Source organism: Odontomachus brunneus, unplaced genomic scaffold (assembly GCF_010583005.1).
Source record: "Odontomachus brunneus isolate Ranch 3 - 2012 unplaced genomic scaffold, Obru_v1 Obru_scaffold_225, whole genome shotgun sequence".
NCBI lineage: Eukaryota > Metazoa > Arthropoda > Insecta > Hymenoptera > Formicidae > Odontomachus > Odontomachus brunneus.
The window spans coordinates 71,498-84,425 of NW_022639675.1; the positions used below are offsets into that span (position 1 = coordinate 71,498).

General features: G+C 31.2%; 1 protein-coding gene across 4 annotated transcripts in view; it reads left to right on the forward strand.

Annotated features, from left to right (window-relative positions):
• The window catches only part of LOC116852449 (uncharacterized protein C1orf112 homolog), a 202,655-nt gene that overhangs the window by 67,924 nt on the left and 121,803 nt on the right, over positions 1-12,928 (forward strand). The window contains exon 2 of one of the 4 annotated variants that reach the window (XM_032832856.1): positions 1,922-2,128. The exons of 2 other annotated variants lie outside the window; for them this stretch is intronic. The gene's annotated coding sequence lies outside the window, so the exon portion shown is untranslated. Of the gene's footprint in view, positions 1-1,814; positions 2,129-12,928 lie in introns of those variants that run through there. One more of the 4 variants, XM_032832857.1, reaches the window with a different exon arrangement.

Below are 12,928 nucleotides of genomic sequence, written 5' to 3' on the forward strand. Positions count from 1 at the left end.
ATTAAAATATTATATTCTTAAACGAAATATCATTTTTTAAAATGATGAAAATAAAACTTTTATTTCGTTCAAGAAAACCATGTCATTTGATAAAACAACACTATTGTTTTAAATAATACTTTTTAAAAGTTTCTCAAAATTTAGTAATTCGATTTGTTTAATTTGGATTTTCTTGGATTTTTTAATTTTTTTTTTGTTGGATTAATCATTATAACATTTTGTTAAAAATGTAAAAGTAATTATCACTGGTTCACTACATTACATCAATATTCATCGCATATCGAATGTTGCATTGTTTCAATATCTATCAACAAATTATCAAATAAATAAGTAAAAATTATATAACTATTATTTGGTGTTTGCTAGGTATGTTATAATATACTGTGAACACTATAAGGATACATTATATAAGCATGAATTGTAAGAACATCGTTGGAGTCATCAGAGTCACCGCGTGCGCGCTCGATCGTCAGATTTAAGCAACAGTTTAATGCGGTCAAGGACATGGGTGATGACCAATGGTATACCGCTTGGGATCGAAATTATCGCAGGAGGATTCATGAAAGTTTGGAATGTGTTGACAACCTTCGATATATCTAGTAGTTTATGAAACATGAGAAAATTAGAAATATAAGTATATTTTTGTAAACATTATGATTTTCTCATTTTTCACCTTTGCATAATAATTCTCAATATTTGATTACTATCAATATTTAACAGTGATTTTATTATCAGTATTCACCAGAAATTAAGTACTGGCCAAAAAATTACTGAATTACTGGTAATATTTAATCACTAATAATTTTTCAGTATTTCTTAGTATGATATTTCTATAAGGGAATGAGAGAGAGGAAAATAATGAGATGGGAGAAAATTCGAGAGGAACTCGAGAAATTAAAAGTTATCCCTTATAGAAATATCATACTAAGAATCATTGATAATTACTTATTTTCAGTATTAAAAATACTGGATAATAAGTAATTATCAATGATTCTTAGTATGATATTTCTATAAAGGATGTCAACTGAAATAAAGAGAGATTATTGGCTGAAGTGAAATAGATAAATAAAGAGAGATTATTGGCTGAAGGGAAGGCAACGATAATATTTGGCAGAAAAATGTCTAAAATTCTCGTTTGGAATGCAAGAGGGGTAATAAACAAAAAAGCGGAATTTAGCAAATCTTTAAACCCGTACGATTTAGTAATATTGACAGAAACTAAAGTTAACAAGGATAAATGTTTATATTATTCAGGTTTTAAAACGTATAAATCAAATAATCTAAATAATAATAGCGGAGGAATGGCAATTTTAGTTAAAGATAAAATAGAGTTTTCGATTATTGGAAGATTGGAAGGTTAACTTTGATAATTTTGACATTATAGGCATTAGAATAAAAAACGCTTGTAGTAGATTTAATATAGTAGCCGTATGTAGAAAACCAAGAGATACGGAATCAGTGTTGACATGGCAAAGATTACTTAAATTTAAAGGAGTAGCAGAGGACACGTTGATTGTGAGAGACTTTAACGCTCACCATAACCATTGGAATTGTGAAGACACAGATAGCAACAGGGAAAAATTATATGAGACTATGTTTAATAAGGGATATATTTGTATCAATGATAATACACTCAAGACTTAATTATAACTTGATTATGATAACGGGCAATTTGGATTTCATATTTGCTAACGGTAATATTATCAATCAAATTGATCATCAATAGTTAAATGATACATAGGGATTGGACCATTATCTCATAGTACGTACATTGGAAACCATATATGTTCCATACCGTAAGAAAACTAATAGACTCTCTAACATATTTACGAATTGGAAACAGTATACGACAAATGTAGAAGAGGCATGTAAAGAATGGACAGATATTGACATATCAACCAAAGATGAAACTTTTTTACAGTACCAAAAGTTTATCAAGACAATCAAACAAGCAATTATAAAGGCCTCCGGAAAACAACATAACAACTCAAAACCTGAAATTCATCATCCTGTAGCTAGGGAGAACAAGAAGAAACAATGTCAACAGGTTTCGTGGGACAAGGATTGTGATGAGATATTCAAATTGAGAAAGAAGAAACTTAACAGGTGGACTCATTCTGGAAGTCAGGTAGATTATATAGAATATAAAAGAGTTAGAGCTTTGGCCAGAAAAACTTTTAATAACAAGAAACGAGAATTTCATAGATTCTGTAATAATATAAGTAAACATATAAGCTTATCGTATGTATGGAATACTATGCTTATCTTCAAAAATATTAAAAAATGAATTAATTGGAACGTATGGCAATCCAAGGATAGGGAGATGGAAATCTATGATACGATAGATGAAATCTCCGCCTCCGTGGGTTTTGCGAGATCCTCATTTGGAAATTAATGATCAAGAATATAGGGAACATTATCCAAAGTTAAACTGGGAATTTAAGAAGGATGAATTGAAAGAGAAGAGCATTGAATATAGTGAGAAGAGATTCGGCTCCGGGACTGGATGGCATAGATTACAAAATGATCAAGTTTCTCCCAGAAAATGCGTTACAAATCTTACTACGAATTTACAATGGTATTTCGAATTGTGATGATATACCAGATGATTGGCATAGATATCAAGTTATTTTTATTGACAAAATTGGGAAAGAAAAAGTAAGACCCATAGCATTATCATCATGTATAGGCAAGGTTATGGAATGTATGGTCAATGAAAGATTAGTATGGTGGATTGAAAGAGAGAAGAAATTACACTCAATGCAGAACGGCTTTAGAAGAGGCAAATCCTATTCGGAAAACCTTGCAAAATCTTTTGCTAATAAAATAGCTCTATCTCTAAGATATATACCTTTAGCTTCTGTTATTAACACATTTGTTGGTATGCTATTTCTATAGCCTAGCGCCGTGCGAATATCTAAGTATTGTCCTCTTTCAAGTTTCAATTGTAAATTGTATTTTGGGCATAAAAAAAGAGCCCATAATCGATAACCGACCTGACGAGGCTTTTGTATAACGTTAACGCTGTATTGACTTCTATCCCTCTCGATACATTACTAAGATATTTCAATATTGAATTAGTCTTTTCAATTTTTCCTCTAATAATTTGTATTTGTTTATTAAAAGTTAGTTTTGTATCGAACCAAATTCCAAGGAATTCCGAGGAAACCTCGCAAAATTCATGGCAGATATCAGAAGTTCGTTGTTGACTAATAAATATGCGTTGGCGGCACTTTTGGATATGTCCTTGGCATATGACAACGTTGATTTTGAAATCTTATTGAAAAAACTGAAAGAGGAAAATTGCTCATTTGGTCTAATAAAGTTTATTGGTAATTAGCTCAAAACTAGAAGTACAGATTTTGTAATTAATAGTCAGATTGTTACTAACAGACATGTCAATAAGGGGCTTCCACTAAGGTGTCGTACTCAGCTCAATTTTATATGCGTTATACACAAATAAAATAACGGATAAAATACAGGATAATATTAAGGTAGTTTAATTCGCAGACGATATAGCAATTACATAAATTCACGGGATGATAACAGGATTTTGTTCGAAGTAGCTGTTAACACAATGGCAAAAAATATAGAGAAGCTCAGTTTAGATCTAGAACCAAAAAAAAAACACTCATCGAGTTTAATAAGGCAGGATATAAACTTAAGATATAAACTATTTATTAGGATCAAGGATATAAGAGTCCCTAATAAAAAACGAAATTCCTTGGAATTTGGTTCGATACAAAACTAACTTTTAATAAACAAATACAAATTATTAGAGGAAAAATTGAAAAGACTAATTCAATATTGAAATATCTTAGTAATGTATCGAGAGGGATAGAAGTCAATACAGCGTTAACGTTATACAAAAGCCTCGTCAGGTCGGTTATCGATTATGGGCTCTTTTTTTATGCCCAAAATACAATTTACAATTGAAACTTGAAAGAGGACAATACTTAGATATTCGCACGGCGCTAGGCTATAAAAATAGCACATCAACAAATGTGTTAATAACAGAAGCTAAAGGTACATATCTTAGAGATAGAGCTATTTTATTAGCAAAAGATTTTTGTATCAAAGTCCTTAAATATGGCGCTCAAGAATTAAAAGGTAGCTTAAACAATTTAATAAGATACGTAATGTTTGCAAGATACAGAAATCCTATGATTAAAAACTGCGTGTTAGATTTAGCATGGAATAATGTTATTAAATTAGGGAAAAACTAGGTAACTTAGAGAATTCGTACGAGATATGGGATCTAGAGTACTGGGATCTAGAGTACTGGGATTTAGAGTACTGGGATCTAGAATACTGGGATCTAGAATACTGGGATATTTCAGAACGTATTAAGGTTTAATATGAAATAGGTTCAGATATAAGTTTACTTAGTAATAAGGATATTAATAAGAAAATTAATATTAATACTCTACAAGGATATAATAATCGAGATATTAAAACAATATAATCCATTAAGTCAAAGTACAATTTGAGCGCAAACACGAGGATAACTTATACAGACGGATCAAGATCTGAGAGATCCATCTCTGCGGGAGCTAGAATTGTTGTGGAGGATTAAAATGAAGGCTTCTATGTTAATCTTCCAAAGCTATGCTCGTCATATACGTCTGAGGCGTTCGCGGTAAGGACAGCACTGGAGTTGATATATCGTGAGGGTTTTCGAGATGGAAGTGTAATTGTAATGTCGAATTGTGAATCAGTACTGAAAGCAATTATTAATAATAAAATCAATATATATCAAAATCAATATGTTCTGGAAATAAGAAGATAATATAGTCGTTTTAAGATAGAGAGAAATGTGGAGGTTTTGATGGTGTGGATCCCATCTCATTGTAGAATCACAATAAGCTGACGGATTATCTGGCTAAGAGCGGAGTGGAGGAGGAAGTTATGGTGGGTGTGGAAACACCTATTGGTGACTTCCGAAGAGGCTTTAGGGAGGAGGGGTGGGATAGTACACAAGAGAGAGTTCAGAGAGAAGCAATATACATATTCTATTTTGATAACTTTTATAAGGCGGAAAAAAGAAACCTTGGTTTGATAAATATAATTGGAATAGATACAATATAACTTTTATTAATAAAATTAGAGCCAATCACTATAACTTGAACGCCTCACTGGCTAGAGAAAATTATGTAAATGATGAAAGATGTACGTGCGGCTATGAGCGAGGGGATATTGATCATGTGATTTGGTGGTGCAGTACATACGATGAGGATCGAGAGGTTATGGGGAGATGATTAATGAGTCGAGGCATCGAGGGGGAAGGATCAGCGTTGTGAAGCTATTGAAGAGAGAAGATTCGAAGAAGGTGCAAATATTGACAGACTTTGTAAAGAGATTGGGAAGAATTATATGATATAACTATTAAACTAAAATTTACTTCCCATTCGCATTCCCACAGGCGTCAGATAACCGTATCTCCACTGAGGAAGTTAAGGACGCCCTCCACTTTGATTCAAGTGGAAAATTAAAAAAAAAACATTATTATATATTGAAATATTAATGTTTTTATTAATATTCATATTATAACGTTTATTGTACTTTATTGTAGGTGCCAAAACACTATGCTGCATTATAAAATCTACTAATTTTTTCTTATTGAATCTGTGTAAAATATTTGCCTATACTTACTTAATAAAAATATTTAAATTAAGAATATTTTTTACATTTTTAACATTTGTAACACGAGAAAAATATCGAACGACGAGCGGGGAACTGCACCCCCCGCACCTCCCTTAAAAACTAACCTAACCTAACCTATCGTCACATTAACCGTCAGTCATTTTATTTTCCAGTTATTTTATTTATTTTATTTATCAGTCAGTTTATTAAAAAATTATTAAGAAATAAAGTTGAACATTTTAATAAACAATGACTGACGGGTAATGTGACGATAGGTTGGGTTAGGTTAGTTTTTAGGAGGGTGCGGAGGGCACTGTCCCCCGCTCGTCATTCGATATTGCAGTACTTACTGCACTAGTACAGAAAAGGCAACTCTACGAACAGACTACATTGCAATGACAGGTTTTCTTACCTATTATACCTAGCATCTTTAACAATTAATTTCTCGGTTTGTAGAGCCAAGCGACGATTTTAACTTTCAGATTCGGCTTCTACGCATCGAAATACATAAGATAGTTGAGTTTAAGCGAAATTGAAGATAAGGACCGTCTTCTAAATAATTAAAATAAAAGTAATCATATCAAGAAGTTTACATCAAATGCGAATGATTAATCATTTCAATTTTTATTTTCATAAGTATATGTGGTTTCCCTGTTGAAAACATGTGGTCTCCCTGTTGAAAAATTTCAGGTGGATTCCCACAACAATCCATGGGAATCTATACAGGAAATTTAAAATCCATGTAGGAAATTAAAATCCATATAGGCAACCATCTGGAAATTCGAAATCCATATAGAAATCTACATGGAAAATCAAAGTTCATATAGTAGTCAATATGGAAAATAAAAATCCATGTAGGAATATATGTAGTGTTTAAAAATCCATATGAATAACTGTACGGATACCTATAAGGAATTTTAATTCCTATGTGAATTCTTATATGGATTTTCATATATAAAGTTTTACGTAAGCAACCCATCTGGAAATCTTCAACAAAGACCTCATTTAATTATCAATATCCCTTATAGAAATATCATACTAAGAATCATTGATAATTACTTATTATCCAGTATTTTTAATACTAAAAATAAGTAATTATCAATGATTTTTAATATGATATTTCTATAAGGGATTAGAAGCGTCTCCCCAAACAGCATACAATATTTATGACAAATATTTATAGATATTTATTTCGAATTATTTTTTAAACATATTACATAAATATTTTATAAATATTTTTTATATACATAAAGGGAAAAGTATCAAAATCTTTATTCAAAATGTTATTAAAATATAGATTAAATATATTTTATACAATATTTATAATAGACAAAAAATTAATATTTGCAATAATATTTTATAAATATTTCTATAAATATTACACATGGAAAAAATAAATGTAATTATTTATAATTATTAAATGAATGAAAAAATAAAAAATTGAAATTAATAATGTACACTTAAATAAACATTTTTTAAATTAAAGAAATATATTTTATTAAATATAATTTCTTAACTTAAAAAAGTATTTGTTAGATTTTAGAAAACATGTAATAAATATAAAGTAATATTTTTTAAATTTGTAAAATGAGCTATAAAATTATGAATTTCTAGATGAAAAAATTATTTCTTTGATTTAAAACATCTATATATAAGAATAAGCAAATGTTATCCTTACAAGAAGAAAATTAATTTTTTTTAATGTAAAAATTGTTTAAATAAATATTTGCTTGTTTTAGAAGTAAATAAAATACAAGTAAATTATTTTATAAGTCTAAATAAATTATTTTATAATATTAAAAGTATCTTTTTTGTATTTTAAAGTTACTTTTATTATCAGAAAAAAATTTATTTGAATTTACAAAACGATTAATTTGTATTTTACTTACTTTTAAAACAAGTAGATATTTTTACATAGTTATATGTAAAAAGTATATGAATATACTTTTTACATACTTTTTAAACATACTTTTTACATATAAAAGGATCTATTTTCTTCTTTTAAATAAATCACTTGTTTTCGTACATTGATATACCATGTGTATACAATATAAAGCTCTCTCAAGACGGTATTCATAGTCGAATCTTATTTCAAGACCGTCTTAAGTAATGTCTTAAGATGCGAATACGACTCTGTGATTGGTTCATGACATCTTAAGATAGTATTTAAGATGATCTTAAATATAAGATCGGACTATGAATACCGGCCTCAGTTAAAGTAACAGTGGCGCAGTAGGTAAAGTGAGCGACTTAAGAAGCAGAGGCCACAGGTTCGAATCCTAGCATAGTAAGCAAATTTTTCGAGCTACAATTTAAATTAAATTAAATAGCATGTGAAATTTAAGAAAAATTTAAGAAAAATTCAGGAAAAGAAAAAATGTATATAAATGTGTATATTTTAATAAATAAATTTATAATATTTATGATAAATATTTATGATCTATTAAATCTAAGGTCACAAAAATATTTATGAAATATTTTCATAAATAATTATAAAATAACCAAAAAATCTTATAAATATTATGTAAATGTTTTATAAATATTTTGTGCTGTCCGGATAACTACATGGAATTTCACATGGGATTCCTGTGAAAACTACGTGGGAATCCGTATGGTTTTCCATGGATTTTTGGCCCAAATCACCATGGAAATTCCAATATGGATTCTGTATGAATTTCCCATATGGATTCCTACTTGGTTTTTCTCAACAGGGTTTGGTTATATAATAAGGAGCATATTAGTCAGATATTTTGAAATTATTCTCTCTCCTTTCCGCAGTCTTTTCACAAATAAAGATATGTTGCGTCTCAAAAAAATTGCACAATGTAACGTATCCTAGGAGATGGAATAAATTTTTTTCGTAAATTTTATGATAACCATCATAAAGTATAATCTTTTCCCTACAATTAAGACAAAAAGCGGATTTGTGCATTTTTTCGCGGAGTTGCGAAAAAAACATATCAAAGTTACCTATACATTTTTGTTATTACTTCATTTGACGCACTCTATTGAGTGGAATGAATTCTTTTCACAAATCTGACGATAATCATTCTAAAATATCAGCGTTTTCTTACAAATAGAAAAATAAAGAAGAAGTATACATTTCTTCCGCGATGTATGGTGTATCAAAGTTACCTATACGTTTTTAATCAGTTATCGTGACGTGCACACACACACACACACACAAACGCACGCACGCACGCACACAATGCGCAAGACCCGACCAGCAACCTCCCCGTAGTACGCATCGATAATGTTAATGCTAACGGTAACTGATTAAAAATTCATCATCAATACATTTGTAATGTCGCGGAACAAAGTCATGCACACTTCTTCTTAATTTTCTTATTTGCAAAGAAACGTTCATATTTTACATTGTTATCGTAAGATTTGTGAAAAGAATTCATTCCATTTTTCAAAGAATGCGTCAATTAAGCGATTTAAAAAAAATGCAAACGCTAACTTTGATATGTTGCAACTGTGCGAAAAAAAATCGTACAAATCTGCTTTTTTTAATTGTGGAGGAAAGCCTATACTTAACGATATTTATCATGAAATTTACGGAAAAATTTATTCCACCCCGTAGGATACATCAAATTGTGCAATTTTTTTGGAGACGCTACATGTTTTTACTTGTGAAAAGATTGTAAAGAAGGAGTAAAGAAGTAAGATTGTAAAGAAGGAGTAAAGAAGTAAGATTGTAAAGAAGTAAGTAAAGAAGGAAAAACGCTTGCGTGCTCAAAGCCCTGATTCTCAAAAATATATCGTATACGATATTTCATGAAAAGCTATTGTTCATATAACGTATACTATAGCTTTTTAAATAAGCTAAATAGCTAAATATCTTTAATAGCTAAATATCATATGCGATATATTTTCGAGAATCAGAATCCAAGTTTGAAATCAGTGGCATGTCTGACTACGTTTACAAAGCAACGTTAATTCTGATTAGTAATTATCGTAGTTAGTGAATTTGCGAATCCGATTGGAGTACATTTTTAAATCTAAAAGAATATACCAATCTAAGAATTTATTAACTACATTCGTTATTAATTCGAATTAACGTTGCCGTATAAACGTAGTCTCTGTCGCTCGCTTCAGTATATTATTTATAATATTTCAAGAGTAAAGTCTGTACTTTAAGGAGCATTAGTCGGATTTTCAATTTATTCTCTTCCCTTCCCGCAATCTTTTCACAAGTAAAAACATGCAACGTCTCCAAAAAAAATTGCACAATTTGATGTATCCTATGGGGTGGAATAAATTTTTCCGTAAATTTCATGATAAATATCGTTAAGTATAGGCTTTCCTCCACAATTAAAAAAAGCAGATTTGTACGATTTTTTTTCGCACAGTTGCAACATATCAAAGTTAGCGTTTGCATTTTTTTTAAATCGCTTAATTGACGCATTCTTTGAAAAATGGAATGAATTCTTTTCACAAATCTTACGATAACAATGTAAAATATGAACGTTTCTTTGCAAATAAGAAAATTAAGAAGAAGTGTGCATGACTTTGTTCTGCGGCATTACAAATGTATTGATGAATTTTTAATTAGTTACCGTTAGCATTAACATTATCGATGCGTACCACGGGGAAGTTGCTGGTCGGGTCTTGCGCATTGTTGTGTGTGTGTGTGTGTGTGTGTGCACGTCACGATAACTGATTAAAAACGTATAGGTAACTTTGATACACCATACAACATCGCGGAAGAAATGTATACTTCTTCTTTATTTTTCTATTTGTAAGGAAACGCTGATATTTTAGAATGATTATCGTCAGATTTGTGAAAAGAATTCATTCCACTCAATAGAGTGCGTCAAATGAAGTGATAACAAAAATGTATAGGTAACTTTGATATGTTTTTTTCGCAACTCTGCGAAAAAACGCACAAATCCGCTTTTTGTCTTAATTGTAGGGAAAAGATTATACTTTACGATGGTTATCATAAAATTTACGAAAAAAATTTATTTCATCCCGTAGGATACGTCACATTGTGCAATTTTTTGGAGACGCAACACATCTTTATTTGTGAAAAGACTGCGGAAAGGGGAGAGAATAATTTCAAAATATCTGACTAATATGCTCCTTAAAGTACAGACTTCACTTTTGAAATAAAAAAAAATTTTTTTCAAATATGATAATATTTCGCGGTATTACCCAGATAGCACGATGAATTCTTTAAGTGTTCCTAAAGTTTTCTCCTTTCCTGAATTGTATTTCCTTAGGAATTCGTGGAAGAATACTGTAAGAATGATTTAGGAAGTTACATGCATCATGATTGGAGTTCCTCAGAATTTCTTAGAGTATTCATATAAAATTACTTCAACTCAAAAAGATTTCTTCGGATTCAATAAATTTTATTGTACCCACACGAAAGAAAGATCAGAAACTTTGGTCGGAAGTACTACTGCTCTTGTGTGTATCTGTAGATGTCCACTTTTAATGCCATATGAGATGAAAAACATCAGACTCGGCTAGGATCGAACTTGGGTCTTCCGCTTGCCAGACAACCGCTCTTTCTACTGAACTATTTAAGACTTCATGTTTGTGACATCTATATACCTAGTGAAAAATGATTCGTTGATTGACATCAAAATGATATCAAATTGACGTCGGTTTGACGATTTCAACGTCTATTTGATGTCATTTTGACGTCAATCAAAATCATTTTTCGCTGGATACTATATTGTTATAACTGTTATAACTGTTATACTGTTATATATACTGTTCTAACTGAGCTTCAAATGTAAATAAAGCGCATTTTATTAGCGCAATTCTCGTAGACGTAAAATAAAGCAGAGAAAAACATAAACGTAAATCATGAAAGGCTATTAACCTTACGCTTACGTTTTTCTCTGCCTTACTTTATGTCTACGACGTTTACGTCTCGTTCTCTGCCTTAGCCCTAATGCCTAATGAATTCTCAAAGTGTTCTAGGAATTAAGTTGCGAAGTATTCGCTATAATAAAGTCCTAAGGAATATTTCAAGACGAACTTACTGTGGTTAATTCTTCAAGAATTCTTCGGGTATTCATTTTTCTAATTCTATATCTATTCTTTAAAATTAATTCTCTAGGAACTTCTGTTCATCTCTATGCTATCTGGGTATGCTTATTAAAAATTGTGCGACATTTCGACATAAATTAACCTATGCGATAATTTTGTTGACGAGTGTATTTTATGTGTAAAAAAACATTCCATTTAATGTAACAATTAGTTAAATAGTAAAAGTGCGCACACGTGAGAAGCAACACGCGAGCATCGAGATATAATAAAAAGGTCTAGGCATGATTCTCGCCGCTTGCAGTATTAACTATAGCTATAGGTCGGGAGAGAGACGGCAGCTTGTACACGCACCGGCGTAAATGCCGTCTGTATATCCGTGTGACTCGCACACGATGACGCGTCACTCACACACTGCTGCCTGTAGGTGAGAAAAAGCAGCACGGTCTGGCGGAGGAGGTTAGCGGTATACGATCGTCGGACGCTTGGAGAGGGAATAGTGGTGGGAGTCGCGACGATCTTCCATCCTCTAACGCAGACATAAAAGCGAGAGAGACAGCATTATAAGACGTCGTGGACAGAAATGCCGTCCTAAAATACATGTGACGCACACTAAGAAAACGCTCGACTCACACTGCTCGTCTATACGTGAGCAATATGCGGTGTTCCGATGATTGTTTCATTTGCTCGAACATCCATGCATTTTTTCTTGTTAGCAAGGAAATTACTGTAATGTAAAAGGAGATCTTGGGGAAGAGTTTTCAGAAGGCTTCGACAAATGTTTCTTAATAGCTGCTCTTAAAAAAAATAAATATTAGATTATTAGATTTATTTCAATACAGAATACTGCATTAATATAGAATACTGCAATAATACAGCGCTTGTATAGGTTGTCGAAGTAGAATATTTTTAATTTTAGTGTTGTATAAACACGCGAGATATAATTATTTCATATTTTATGTGTTCGAATATCGTTATAAAATTTGGTAGGCCTGAAAAGAGTCGATTTTTGTGCCAAAGAAATTGAGATCGATGGTTAATAGTCAGTCAATAATCAGTCCAATATCCGGCACGGTCGATAATTTGATTGAATCAATTTGGTATCGAATCAATGAAGTTCGCGAGAAAGTCGGGTCGAAGCCGAAGTTCTTCTCAGACAACGAACGAAAAAAAGCGGACGATGATAGCAGAAACGGGCCGCATTTCTATATCCATAATAATAATAAGGGACAATAATTATTTGAAACAGGCGCAAAAATCGGCCCTTTTCAGGGTCTTT